Genomic DNA, 13203 nt, shown 5'->3' on the forward strand with positions numbered 1-13203 from the left:
AAAGAGTAACCACATGCATTCACACGTACTACAAACTGCATTACGTAAGCAATGTATTGTTAGTATTCTCCAAGATTAACTAGACTGCATCTTGCGGATTAAATTTGGGCACCAGTAATTAAATTAAAACTGATCTCTCAATTCCAATGGTAAGCACAAATTATGCATCAACATAATATAAATAACAGTTCACATTAGATATCAAAGGTTTATGACTATTAGCTAGCTATTATTTAACTGTGTTTCAACAGTTATTATTTTAGAAACCTAACTGTTAAATTGATTGAAACTAACTGATTATGAATTAGGAGTTATCAACACACAGATATGTAAGTTAATTTGGATCCTTACTTTGAGATAAAGATGTTTTAACATGAAATATAACCATTAAATTGTAACTAAACAATTTAGGGATCTAAATTGTTTTTTTGACTCATTTCTTTTGCAGCACCTTGGCAAAGCATGTTAACGTGAAACACAGACCACGTGTCGGCATTCTGTGGCCATTGTGGGGTGGCACCAAAGACTGTGCGACAACAACCATTGTAAGTCGTTTGTCGCTGTGAGCCATTGCCACCTTGAGGTTCTGCTATTACGGGGTCCTATTACTATGAGGCCCTGCCCCTGTAAGACTTTACCATTGTGCAGCCTCACCATTATAAGCTTTACCACTGTGAAGCTCCTGCTAGATTGAAGCTCTGAACCAGCAACATTCTGTGCTCTGAAACATTCTGTACCCTGCAACATTTCTCCCCTGCTATATTCTTCTCCGTGCAATATTCTGTTCTTGCAATATTCTTCCCTATAATATCACCCTCCAACACTTGGTTGGGATAGTCCTAACGAGAATGGTTAAGCAAGTATCACCCTTTGAGACGCCAGCCAACAAGGAATATTAACTAAGGAAAGGGACGTATCACCCATAAAACCTGTGTGACTGAACATCACGTGATAAAAACATGTGGAAAAACAGACACACAACATACCATGAAAGACCAGAATCACTAGCCTAATTGTAAAAACAACCCGGACGGCAAACAAGACACCTACACACAACCAATTCACCCTCAACAAAACAACAGAAATCGCAACACAATGTACATGCCAGGAAAGACTGGCACACAAGAAGGCACCATAAAAGAACATAAAAGATGGGAGACCAGCCATTTCAACTGACCATGCCATGGAACCCACTAATACCAAGAAACAATGGACCCGATTGCGAGGAATCCGCGCCGCTCCACTACATCACTGCAACTTGAGGAGCGTATTGCTTAAGTCTTCAAGAAGTGGGTGGTCCGCGCCTGCGCAGCCACCTAAAAACAGGGCGGAACACACAGAATGAGGCAGACCTAGCAGAAACGTGGGCATTACAAGCCATGTTCCACCGTCAAACAATCGCACCACCCATACGCATGCAAAATAAACGTATTCATGGAATTGAGCTGGGAGTGTAAGGTCACGGAAAAGGAAGCTCAAATCCTGTAATACCTACTCCACATGATAGCCGGCATAAATGTCAACGCACACCCTAACAAATGCATATAAAGCATGCAAGCACAACAAACACACATATACAGCCACGATGCATACCATTAGTTGCAGCAATCATACTGGAACACCACAGGAGGAGGGGGTGGCCAGGACCTGGATCTTCCACCCACAGACTGGCCTTTTTGGGATGCCTGATGACCAGGTCTATGGCAGGTATAGGTTCCCCCCTCACAAACACTGAGCCACTGCCAAAAAGGTGCTCACTGCTCTGTATTTTGTGGCCACTGTGTCATTCGAGCAGACCACTGTATAGTATGTGGCATCTACCAGGCCACACAGTCTCGCTGCCTACACGAGGTGCTGGCATGCATAACTGTACACGTTTCTGTTTGCCAGCATATCTCTATGCTCAGAACACTGTCAGAAAGGCAAGCAGAGGGTCCAGGATTTGTATGGGGTGCTACAATTTCCAAACGTGCTAGGTGCCATTGATTGCACCCATGTTACTCGACCTCCACCTAGAGCAACAGAGTACATCTACTGCAACCACAAACATTGGCACTCCATCATTGGTCAGGGTGTGTGTGATGCCAAAGGCATCTTTACTGAAGGATATGCCAACTATCTTGGTAGCACACATGATATTTACATCCTCATGATGTCCCTGCTTCACCGGCCCTGGAAGCTGGCAAGCATGGAAACTCATGGCTCATTGTTGAATAGGAATGGCCATGCACATGCACCCATGTTGCACACAGACCAATAGACACTGCCTACAAATGCCAATGGCAACCATTCTCACCTCTACAGGGGACATTGCCAACCCTCTGAGCATATACATGATGAGGTCCACACACAACATCAACACACCTGCTGTGGTAAGGTACAACTCTGCCCATATTGCGAATCGGGGCATAGTGGAGCGCACATTCAGAGTGCTCAAGTCACGTTTCCGCTCCCTTGACCAATCTGGTAGTGTGTTGCTATATACACCACCAGTAGTCTGCAGGATCATTGTGGCAGCATGTGTCCTACACAATGTTGCAACACAGCATGGCATCCCGGTGGACATTGTGGTGGCCTACCATACACACCCACAGGTACACTGATTGGCGTATGGGTGGGCAAAAGGTGCATGGAGAGGCTGCATGTACCCAGCTTGTACAATCATTTTTAACCTAAATTCCTTCCCCTGTGGAGTGTTCACCATAGCGCCAAATCCCAGGTGATATTCAATCATGACAATGGGCCAATCCACTGTGCCCACAAAATCCCCCTGTGAAAGAGCCCTTGGAAGAGCACATTTGTGTTCATCTATTAGCACGAAAAAGACATGCATTTGGTGTTTCCAAAAGAAACTCATTGAAAAGGGAGTGCACCACTACCACCATGGCAACCATTGAATTAAATCACCCCCTAGGTACTAAAAACATCCCATATGACTAACTAACAGACCCATCAAATGTGTAACCACCGAAAATTCCATAAATTCAACAACCATCATATCAGAGCTGCCAGCCACACATGGCCTCCAAAATTAACCTGTCCCCAAAATAAAAGAAGCATAATGACACATTGCTGCACACATGTTCGAGAATGTTCATGATGTGCACAAACATGTAGTCTGTGGAAAAGCAATGCAGTAAGGATCCACATGTGACATTGATTCTGGTAACATGACCACAATGTGCCCCAACCCAACTGAACAACTGAAGAAGAGGAAATTGACAATTGTGACAAAGATGGCAACACACCAGAATGGCCACATCCACACATGCAGCAACTAATGTAGCCATTCCATATGGATCAAGATAAATGCACATCTTACCTGTAATCTGGGCATGCAGTCGACAGTCAAAGATCATCCTATGAAATAGCCATCATTCCCTGGTGGAAGGATATGCAGACAATGAAAAAAATGAGTGCAGGCAACACATCCATGTACCCTAAAAGAACAAACACATATGCCCCCCTCAGTGACCTGCAGCACATGCAAACAACAACTCACTAGTCAACCATCAACATATGTCCCAGCACACATGCAGCAACACCCATCGAAGACAAACAATGACATGACAAAGCATGCCACAAGCAGCTTAGTAGTAAGACAGTGCAGTGAACACAGTCATGGGAGGGCATGATGCAAAGCACAAAAAACCCAGTACACAAAAACTCACCCCTTTCTCTCCATCCAGGACCATGCTTGAGGCAGCATTTCACTGAGGCCTGGAATACAGAAGCAGACATGACAAAGCAATGTCAAACTGCAAACAAGGATATATGCACGCAAAAGGTAGGATGCAAGGGAAAAGTGCAAGGTCAATCCAGACTTCATTGTGACAGCATACAATTGGTTCACATGTGCATTCAATTGAATGTACCCGCACCGTGCTCACAGCTGTGGCCCATTTGAAGCTGCAAACACCATGATGCATGTGAAAAATCCAATACTGCACAACGTAGTGTGCCTGTTCACAACATAGCATCCCACAAATGTGCATCAATGGTTCCATGTTTGTGGATTGTAACTGGGGCTGCACACCATCAATGGGGAACCCTGAGCAAGAGAAGCCAAATGTGCCATCGAACCATTACCCCACAAACATTACATGGGATGTTAAGTGCCACTCAGTACACATGTGCACAATGCAATGAAACACACACCAGCACAACCATCAACACATGTCACAGGTCACAAACAGATGTTCTTCCACCCACTCCCAACTGCCCAAGAAAAGCCCACACAGCTGGAACTGCCACAATTTCCAATCTGCACTGTGTGGCCCCATTGATCCATAGAAACCACGCCATGCTCCGACATATGACCAGAGCTACACCATGTGACACATGCACCCATGAAGTTGTCATGACCACTGTGAGGGGGCACAAGTTGTGCCACAAGGAGGCTCCCACCAGAACCCTGAGGGCCTTAAAACCACTGCAAAAGGACTCCTGAGCCAGTCCTGGCGCCTTTGGCACCAGGCTGATATGTAGAAAGGAAGGGCTGTTCAAACTAGGTCCCATTTATGTACATGGGCCTTTAAATCTAACATGGAAGCATCCACATAGTCTATTTCTAAGAACGAAGCCATGCGGTCTAGTGTTTTGGGTGTGGCAGGCCTAGAACTACTTTCCCTGGTACTACTTTACCTGGGCTATATAAACCACACCCTGACTGCAGAATACACTTTGCATTATTCAGCAACCAGCAGCGTGACGCTCACCATGTCCAGCTCCTGGTCTCCAGCATCTTCCTGTAATCCTGCAAGAAAAATAACAAGATTATTCTGTTTTACCGGAGAAAACACCATCTAGCACTCAGCATCTCAACTGGGCTGCAATCTGTGGAAACCGAGAGAAGAAGAAACATCATTCACCTGTGATTACTAGCTTAAGGACTTCCGGCGAACCGCTACCACAGCTGCTGTTCAAACATTATGACCTGCAATAACGAGAAAGGGAAAAACAATATTAGAATGCGCGCTTCCAAAACATTGAATTCCATCAGTCTTACCTGAATTCCATCGCGCTACGCCATCCTTCCATCCGAAGCACCACAGCAACATCTGCAAAGGAAAAGAGACATATTCAGGTTCCCTTTCAATATTAAACAACCGCACAGCGCTGTACTTACCTTAACAGATTCCGGCGCCTGTTTTTCATTGCGCTCTCATCCACTTGCAGAACCACAGCAGCCTTTGAGGAGAAGAAGAAGAAAACACAGGTTAGCTTTAAAAGACAATAAAGGCGCTGCGCTTCACACTTTCTCTTACCTAGAAACGTGCCTCTCCATCTGGCATGCCAGCATCAAGACCTTCGCACCTTACAAGAAGGAGATAAAGACATTAACGAATTCCCACCATAACCGAACAATGACTTCCAATTAAAAAACCTACCTGCCTACCAGCAGATTCGGGGTCACAGCAGGCCTGGGCCCAAGGAAGGCATATTGCTCCAGTGAAGCAACTCGGGCAGCTAGCCAACAAATGTCAAGCACCCCTGCACAAGAAACGCAGGACGGATAGCTCACTCTACAAATAACTAAGGTGAGAAAAGAACCCAGTGGGAAGGGAATCAGTCAGAGGGAGGTGGGAGATTCACCCATTAGAGACAGTTATCACAAATCCTCCCTTCTGTAATTGCAGATTCATTATTCAGCACTGGACAATTATGCATCCAGGGTTCCAGATCTCAGAGCCTTTCAGATGCCCCCGGGGATATCAGGTGAGCGTAACAGAAGTAGTTCCGGTGCCCCACAAGACATGTCAATATAAGTGATCACACACCGTGCAAGACTCTTATCCAAACACCACACAAGTGTCTGCAAATGCCCTTCACTTACCTGCACAGGGTACCCACCTGCCTTGCATACGATGCATATCACCGGGAGACACATCCTCTACATATAAAAACATGCACAGTAACAACAGAAAGAAAATGCACATCCATGACAATACATGAATGGGTGACGGAAATATGCTGAGACCACCCACCTCAGAAGGCCCACAGGGTGCAAGAAGGTGACAGGACATAGATTGTGATCTGCCCATGAGTGCTACCTAGCACAACAGAGAAAGAGAGTGACAGTGAGAAGGAAGGCCAAGTGAAAAACACATCTAGGAGTACTCTGTCTGGATTGGAGATGGCCAAGTATGTACGCTACACCACAGTAGGTGCAGGCACAGCTCAGTGAACGAGGGAGGAAGACAGTGACATGAATACCACTTGAAAAACCATCATGGCATGGTAGCATGCAAAGCACATATAAGGAAACTGCCACATACAGCAAACACACTGAACATTGATTTATGTCTGTGCTGCCACCCCCATCCTCTGTTGAATCTGCAAGTGGAAGTGGTGCTGGAGGCACACCACGCAGTGCACTGGCCTGGTCCTCAGTGGACACTGACAGGCGTGACACTGATGAATGCACCAGCAGACTGAGGGCTCATGAGTGGCACTGAGTTCCTCAGAGATTGTCGGCCTCAATGCTAACAACTCCTGGTGGAACAGTCTTCTAGTGTCTGCAAATTTCTCATGGACTGCAGTCCTGTGGGCCAACATCTCACAGCTCAGAGCATCCCTGTGTGCCCGACCCTCTGCAAGCATGGATGCCTGCAGACACTGCAGATCTGCCTGCCAGCCCCTGATGTTGGTATCCATGCACAGTCTGTGGCAGCGGCATTTGTACCACATGCCTTATAGCTGTTGTGCCACCTGTGTTGCTGGGTGGGTCATGGAAGTGGCCACACTATCCATGCCCTCAGCCAAACTCTGAAAGGCATCACCCTGTTAGTCTGCGGAACACAAGAACTGCTGCTCCCACTCTGTCTGCCCAGCCTGCACACATCCCCTACATGTGATGGGCACATGCCTGCCTGATGCAAGGGAGCATGTCCCTTGCTCTGATGCCCTTGTCCATGGCTGTAGGTCTGCAGCACTCCCTTGGACATCTGTCCCAGGACCACACCAATACATGGGAGTGTGGCTTTGCAGCCGTAACTACTGCAGATGGGGGCCCACCACTGACTGGCCTTGTTTAGGCACCTGACCCCCTGAAGACTCACTGGCCCCAAATGAGCCAACCATTGGTGCACTCACCTACACTAGCATTGAGGACTGGTCATCCGATTCAGCATCTGAGCCAGCTGAGTCCAAAGAGTCAGAAACTCTGCAGCACAGCTGAGGATTGTACTGTTTTGTATAGTATTGTTTATTTATAAAGCACCTATACACAGGCAAGTGTTTCAAAGCACTCAAGGAAGGTGGGAACATGGGGGAAAAGCAATAGTCGCTCAGAACCCTTTGAAATTCTGAGATGATAATAGTCTGCACAGGCAAAGTAAGTGCGTAGACTACATTTAACAGTTTGAGATACAGCAAATAGACCTGATTGAGATTCAGCAGTTTTACCAGTGCGATTAAGGGGGGAAGACAAGGGAGAAGAGACAGACGATCTTCAGGCACGGTGCGTACAGATCATGCAAGTGCATAGACGATCACGGGGACGGGGAGGTCCAAGTGCACCCGGTTAGTGGATCTGGGGTAAGTGCAGAGAGAGACACTCTCCTGGGTTGTTTCAAGTGTGGGTGGGGTGTAGGGCACTGAGGCAAGTGCAAACGTGGACTGACGGGGTTGCCAGGGACCTGTGAGACTCTGAGGTACACCAGGGAGCTAGTCAGCAAGCTGTAAGGAAAGAGGAGGGAGAGAGGTAAAGAGTAGAGAACTAGGTTAACAGGGTAGAGAGAGAAGGAAGAGGAGAAGAGGAATGTCTTGAGGAGTTTATGGAACTTAAGAAGATCAGGATCAAGACGGAAGGTGGCAGGGAGATTATTCCAGAGGAAGGCACCTACTAAGGATAAGGATCTCCCTCCAAACCTCTCCTTGGAGAACCGGCACACTCATAGAAGATTGGAGGTAGATGAGCAGACGGCCTGTGAGGAACAATATTTAGGTAAGTAGCGTTGCAGGTAGGTGGGTTCCAGGCCCCAGAAAGCCTTGTGAACAATGCAGAGGGTCCTGAACTTGATCCTTGCAGCCACTGGGAGCAAGAGAAGGGATTTCAGCACCTTAGAGATGCCGTCCCTGGCATTGAAGCCAAGGATAAGTCTTGCGGTACTGTTCTGGATGAGCTGCAGAGGGTGCAGGGCAGAAGAAGGGAGGTTGAGGAAGAGGCTGTTGCAATATTCCAGCCTAGAGAGAACCAGGGCTCTGGAGACAATGTGCCACTGAGGGAAAGTGAGAAAAGGTTGAGTACATCTAAGGAGGTGTAGCTGATAGTTAGACTTTTCAGAGATGTCCAAAATGTGGGAGGAGAAGCAGAGAGTGGAGTCAAAAAAGACCCCAAGGTTTTTTGCCTCGCAGGTGGGTTTGAACGCAGGGACAAAGAAGGCCAGCCAGAGAGAGAGTGGGAAAGGGGGAGCAGAGGTCCCAATGTGAACAATCTCAGTCTTACTGGTGTTGAGGCAGAGGTCATTTGCAGCACACCATGACTGAATAACAGACAGACAGATAACAGCGATGAGGTGGCTGAGGGTAGCCTGAAAGTTAGCTGCATGTCATCTGCGTAACACTGGAAGTTAGAGGTGAAAGTGGCCATCATACAAGGGCGGCCATCTAGACATTGAAGAACCAGGTGGAGAGGTTAGATCCCTGGGGAATGCCACAGGTTGAGGGAGAAAGGATCTGAGTTCCACCTGCGATGGGCAGTCGAAGAGAAAGGAGGTTAACCACACAAGAGCCTGACCTGTGATTTCCAGGGTGTCACAAAGCCATGTGATCAGGATGTTGTGGTTAACCGTGTCAAAGGCAGAGGAGAGGTCAAGAAGAATGAGGACAGAGGGAGTGTTAGTGTCAATATTTGAGAGCAGGTCTTCACAGGTGGTCAGAAGAGCAGTTCCTGTGCCTCTGGATGCTCTAAAGCCAGACTTATGATCATGGAAGCAACCGATAGATTCAGTGTGGAGGGTCAGTTGAGAGATAGCCACCTTCTCCCCAGTTGTATGAAATGGCTCATAGCCTCTTAATGCTGGGTCAGTTCCTCCTGCTCTGGTGTTCCTCCTCAAGTTGTCAGAACACAGGCCATGTTGGCACCCAGCTTGGACTTGGTGCGACCGGTGAGATCATTTCAGTGCTTCACTACATGTGCAGCAGTGCGATTCTCAAACCGTAAGAAGTTGGTCTTCTTGCCATGGCTGGCACAAGGTGTTGGTGCCACGCCTGTGTAACTGGAACCACCTTGTGGTCCAGATGCCGGACCACAAGTGGCCTGGGGCTGGGGCACATTCTTCCACAGCATGTCCCTGACCCCGGTCCAGTCTGCCCCATTTTCTTCTTGGGGCATTTCCTGTAATGGTTTTATAACACAGCACACTCCAGCCAGGGACGCCTTCCCCTGACAATGAATGTGGCACACAATAAAAACGCTTTCTATATTTAATCAACCACAGGTTATTTTATTTGAGTAGGTCCCCAACCCATCTCGCACCCAACCTTCACAAAAACCCTGTTTCACAGAGGAAGAGGAACCAGGCTGGTGTGTATCAATATGATATTTATTAATTTTATGGTTCAATGAAAATAAAAGCAAAATCAAACAATTGGACAGCAGCCACCAATGTTTTGGCAATACAAATGCAAAGATTTCTTCTACACAGCTAGTTCAAAATCCCCACAATTCTCATGAATCTTTTATGGCAAAACCTAAACAAAATATTTTAAAACATGTAATGGTCTAAGGTTTAGCACTCCCCTGCAACACTCACCCCCAAACATGTTTTGGATGGAAGTCAGTGGCAAGGAGTCAGGATAAAGAGGGAAAAATTGGATTTTGAATTCAGCCCACCGCCCCAAGATGGGTGGCCAGAAAAGAAAATGAAAACCTGATTTATGAGCAAAACGGCATAATCGGATTTTACTTGTCACTCGTACAGCAGCTTACACCTGCAATGGGACAGCTAGAAAAGATATTCGTGTTGTGACACTCGAGAAATAAGGATGCTTACTGACTACTAAGCAGGGCACCAACGCAACGTGAGCACAAGGTAAGAAAATCGTTTTTTTGGGGAAGAACACAAATGCAAAAGAGAAACACAAGCGGCAGAATGGAAATTAATTTTGATATGAGACGTGTGGTGACAGGCAGCCAAGAAAAAGGCTTACCTTTCAAAATCAGAAATCGCTGTCAAGTAGAAGGACAAAAGCACATAACGGATAGGATTCTGACAGAAAGGGATGGTTCTCAATGGTACTACGGTTTGGGTTTTTCTGTGGGACAGATGCAAATTCGGAATTCATGGGAATACACACAGTACAAGGGAAAACTCGGTTTGTGTTACTCAGAGACTAATTTTATTGAGGCTATATTTTAATGACTATAGATATTGAAGAAAGGCACTTGGCATGAGGTGGTTAATTTCGAATTTCAAACAACTCACACTGTGAATCTCTTTATAGGGGAATTTATTAATTTACTTGATAAGGATGTATACAGACAACTAAAATATTTCTAAAAGGAACACCCTAACATACACACGCTAATACAGATTTGTCTATGTGAAGATGAATGGATTATACTATTAATTTGGGACTTTATGTGTGAATTTCTATGGGATGCAGGATTCCGAAGAGAGGTGTATGCAATTTGGGATTAGGGTTATTTGCTACTTACAATGTAATCTTGAGTTTGAGATTCTGGAAAGCCAGCAAGGCCTCTGGTCACTCTGGACAGCTAGGCCAAGGGATCTGGTCACTCTAACAGCTAAGCCAAGGGATCTGGTCACATCGCTCTCCTAGGTGGGGTCAGCTAGGCAAGGTCTGGTCTCTGCAATCTCTTAGATGGTATCAGATGCCTCCTCTCCTTTCTCCCTGGATGCTTGTGAGTGTCTGGATCTGGAATGTGTGTATTCTTGTGTGTGTCTGGATCTTGAATCTGTGTATCTTGCTGTAGAAGGGATTGATCTTTTGTGTCTCTCTGTGTCCCTCTTATATAGCCCAAATGACATCATCTGTTTTACAATATGGGGGTAAGTACTTTGGTATTTCTCCTAACCTGGGATAGGACAGCCTACCATTCCTTTCTCCTACCTCCCCCTGGCCCTATTGGTTCATGGGAAAGGGCATAATTTTTCTGTTTACATTTACAACCTTTCTTTGTCTCTCAAGTCTACTTTTTAACAAAAATTAGTTATGGATCAAAACTTCAGACTCATACTCGACACCACCATAAGAAGTAGATATGCGGATTCAATGGGTCACAGGGAATTTGACAAACCGATCGCCGGCTCTGTGCGAGGTAACATCGCCCTTTGGCACATTTTGGCCCTTTTAATGAAATGCATGATAGTTAAAATTCTGCCAATGATTAAACATGTCCATAATTACATTTTACATCTTTCCCCCAAGTTTACTATTTGTCCAATTTATAATTACGCGTCTTTCCTGGGCCTTTAATTCACAAAGTGCAAGAAACATGCTCTTGGTCTCTTTACATTCATCTAAAAATCACATGGAAAACTAGCATAATACAAAATTACTACTTATTCAGGGTGCTGGGAAAAATGGCTTAAAATGAAGAAGTCCTTCAGTGTCAATGGGGAGGGTTTGTCACATATGGGAGTGGTGATGTAGGCACCCACAGCAAACTGTCCCCTCCTGACTCGACTTGCAACAAAGGACTTTTATGATGCCCTTTGAAGTTTGACAGTTCCTCCTTCAGAGTGAGTGTTAGAGGAAATCGCACTTCTTGGTCACACACTAGTTACACTGGCTTCCTTTGTCCCCTCTTCCAGTAATGCCTGCTAGTCTGGTAGAGCAGAGAATCCTCACACTCTCAGCCACCTCACATGTCATTGCGGGCTGTTCACTTATTGGTGCGACTTTTCAGTGGGAGGCAATATAATGTACACTGTGTTGCCAAACCCTGACCCACACATATTCAGACATTTCTGTGCAAGCAAAAGCTGTCATTCAACGTTGACTTTTAAACAACATTTTTCCTTATTTTCCAAAGAGCAGATTCACCCCTGTGCAGGCCCTTCATTTAAAGTTTCAAAATGTAGTTCTGCCGATCACGGGATTGTCTTTCAATAAGTCCTTTGGAGGGATTTTGAATGTACTGTTGATTCGTGGACACAGAGGGATACTGCACAGGGATTCTTTTGATTTGGACACAGAAAATAGAAAAAGCCACGCTATTTCGTTCATTTGCAGTAATTTGAGCATGATGGTTCACATCAAAGGGAAACCAAAGCTGTGTCATGCTGTAATGTAGAAACCCTTGCCCCTCATGTGATTTATCCCTAAAACAAAGCTGTTTTGGATGTTGTTCATACATTTTGTTCTCCAGATGTAAGAAAAACAGATGCAGTGCCGTTCTGAAGGCAGGGCATAACTTCAAGTAATGCAGATGAAAATTAAGCAAACGCAGGGCCGTTTTTCAAAGCAGTGTTCAATTGCTTGCCACACATGTGCCAGAAAGACAAAAGCACAGCCGTTTGGTGGCGCTGTTTAAATGCGGTTTTAGGTGAAGGGGATTTCTGCTTAGGGCCTTAAAGGCGCCCCACATTCCATCATGTCCCAGGTGTAATTGAAATATGGAAGGCACACAAAATTATTTTCCTAGGCAATATGAGTGAGGTGGCAGTCTACGTGATGTGGGACGCAGTTCTGTCGTCCAGCTAGGCTCAAAAGTAGCCCAGATGTGGAAAGTACAGTACACATAACACACAGGCACCCAGAAACAAAAAGAAATGTGTTTGCGGTACCAGGATAGCTTCCGAAATAAAAGAAAAGCAGCACATGACATGCAGTTGCACCCAACAAGACAAAAAATGCATAAGTGAACCCCGGTAAGCTACCAGAAAAGTAAAAATAGTGGTACTCAACACACAAGAGCATCCAGAGTTGAAACACATGCGATACGACTCTACGACAAAATGAAATGCACATATGTGCAGAGGCAAAACCCCCACCAAAATAACAAGTATGCATGGTCCCTGGAGTGAACAGAATGCATGGCACCCCTAAATATGTGTGTACTGCATTCACCCATCTCTTCCCTTTCGCAAGCACGTTCAGAGTAGCTTTCACACATACGTATGTATTCCCAACTATGGCATGCTCGTAAGTACGCATGTTACACGCTGAAGGGACTCCCTCTGTTTTCACATGTCCACGCTTTTCTCAGTTTTTATGCTGTCATTTGCAAAG

This window comes from Ambystoma mexicanum, chromosome 6p (assembly GCF_040938575.1).
Source record: "Ambystoma mexicanum isolate Mex_15411 chromosome 6p, UKY_AmexF1_1, whole genome shotgun sequence".
In the NCBI taxonomy this organism is placed as follows: Eukaryota; Metazoa; Chordata; class Amphibia; order Caudata; family Ambystomatidae; genus Ambystoma; species Ambystoma mexicanum.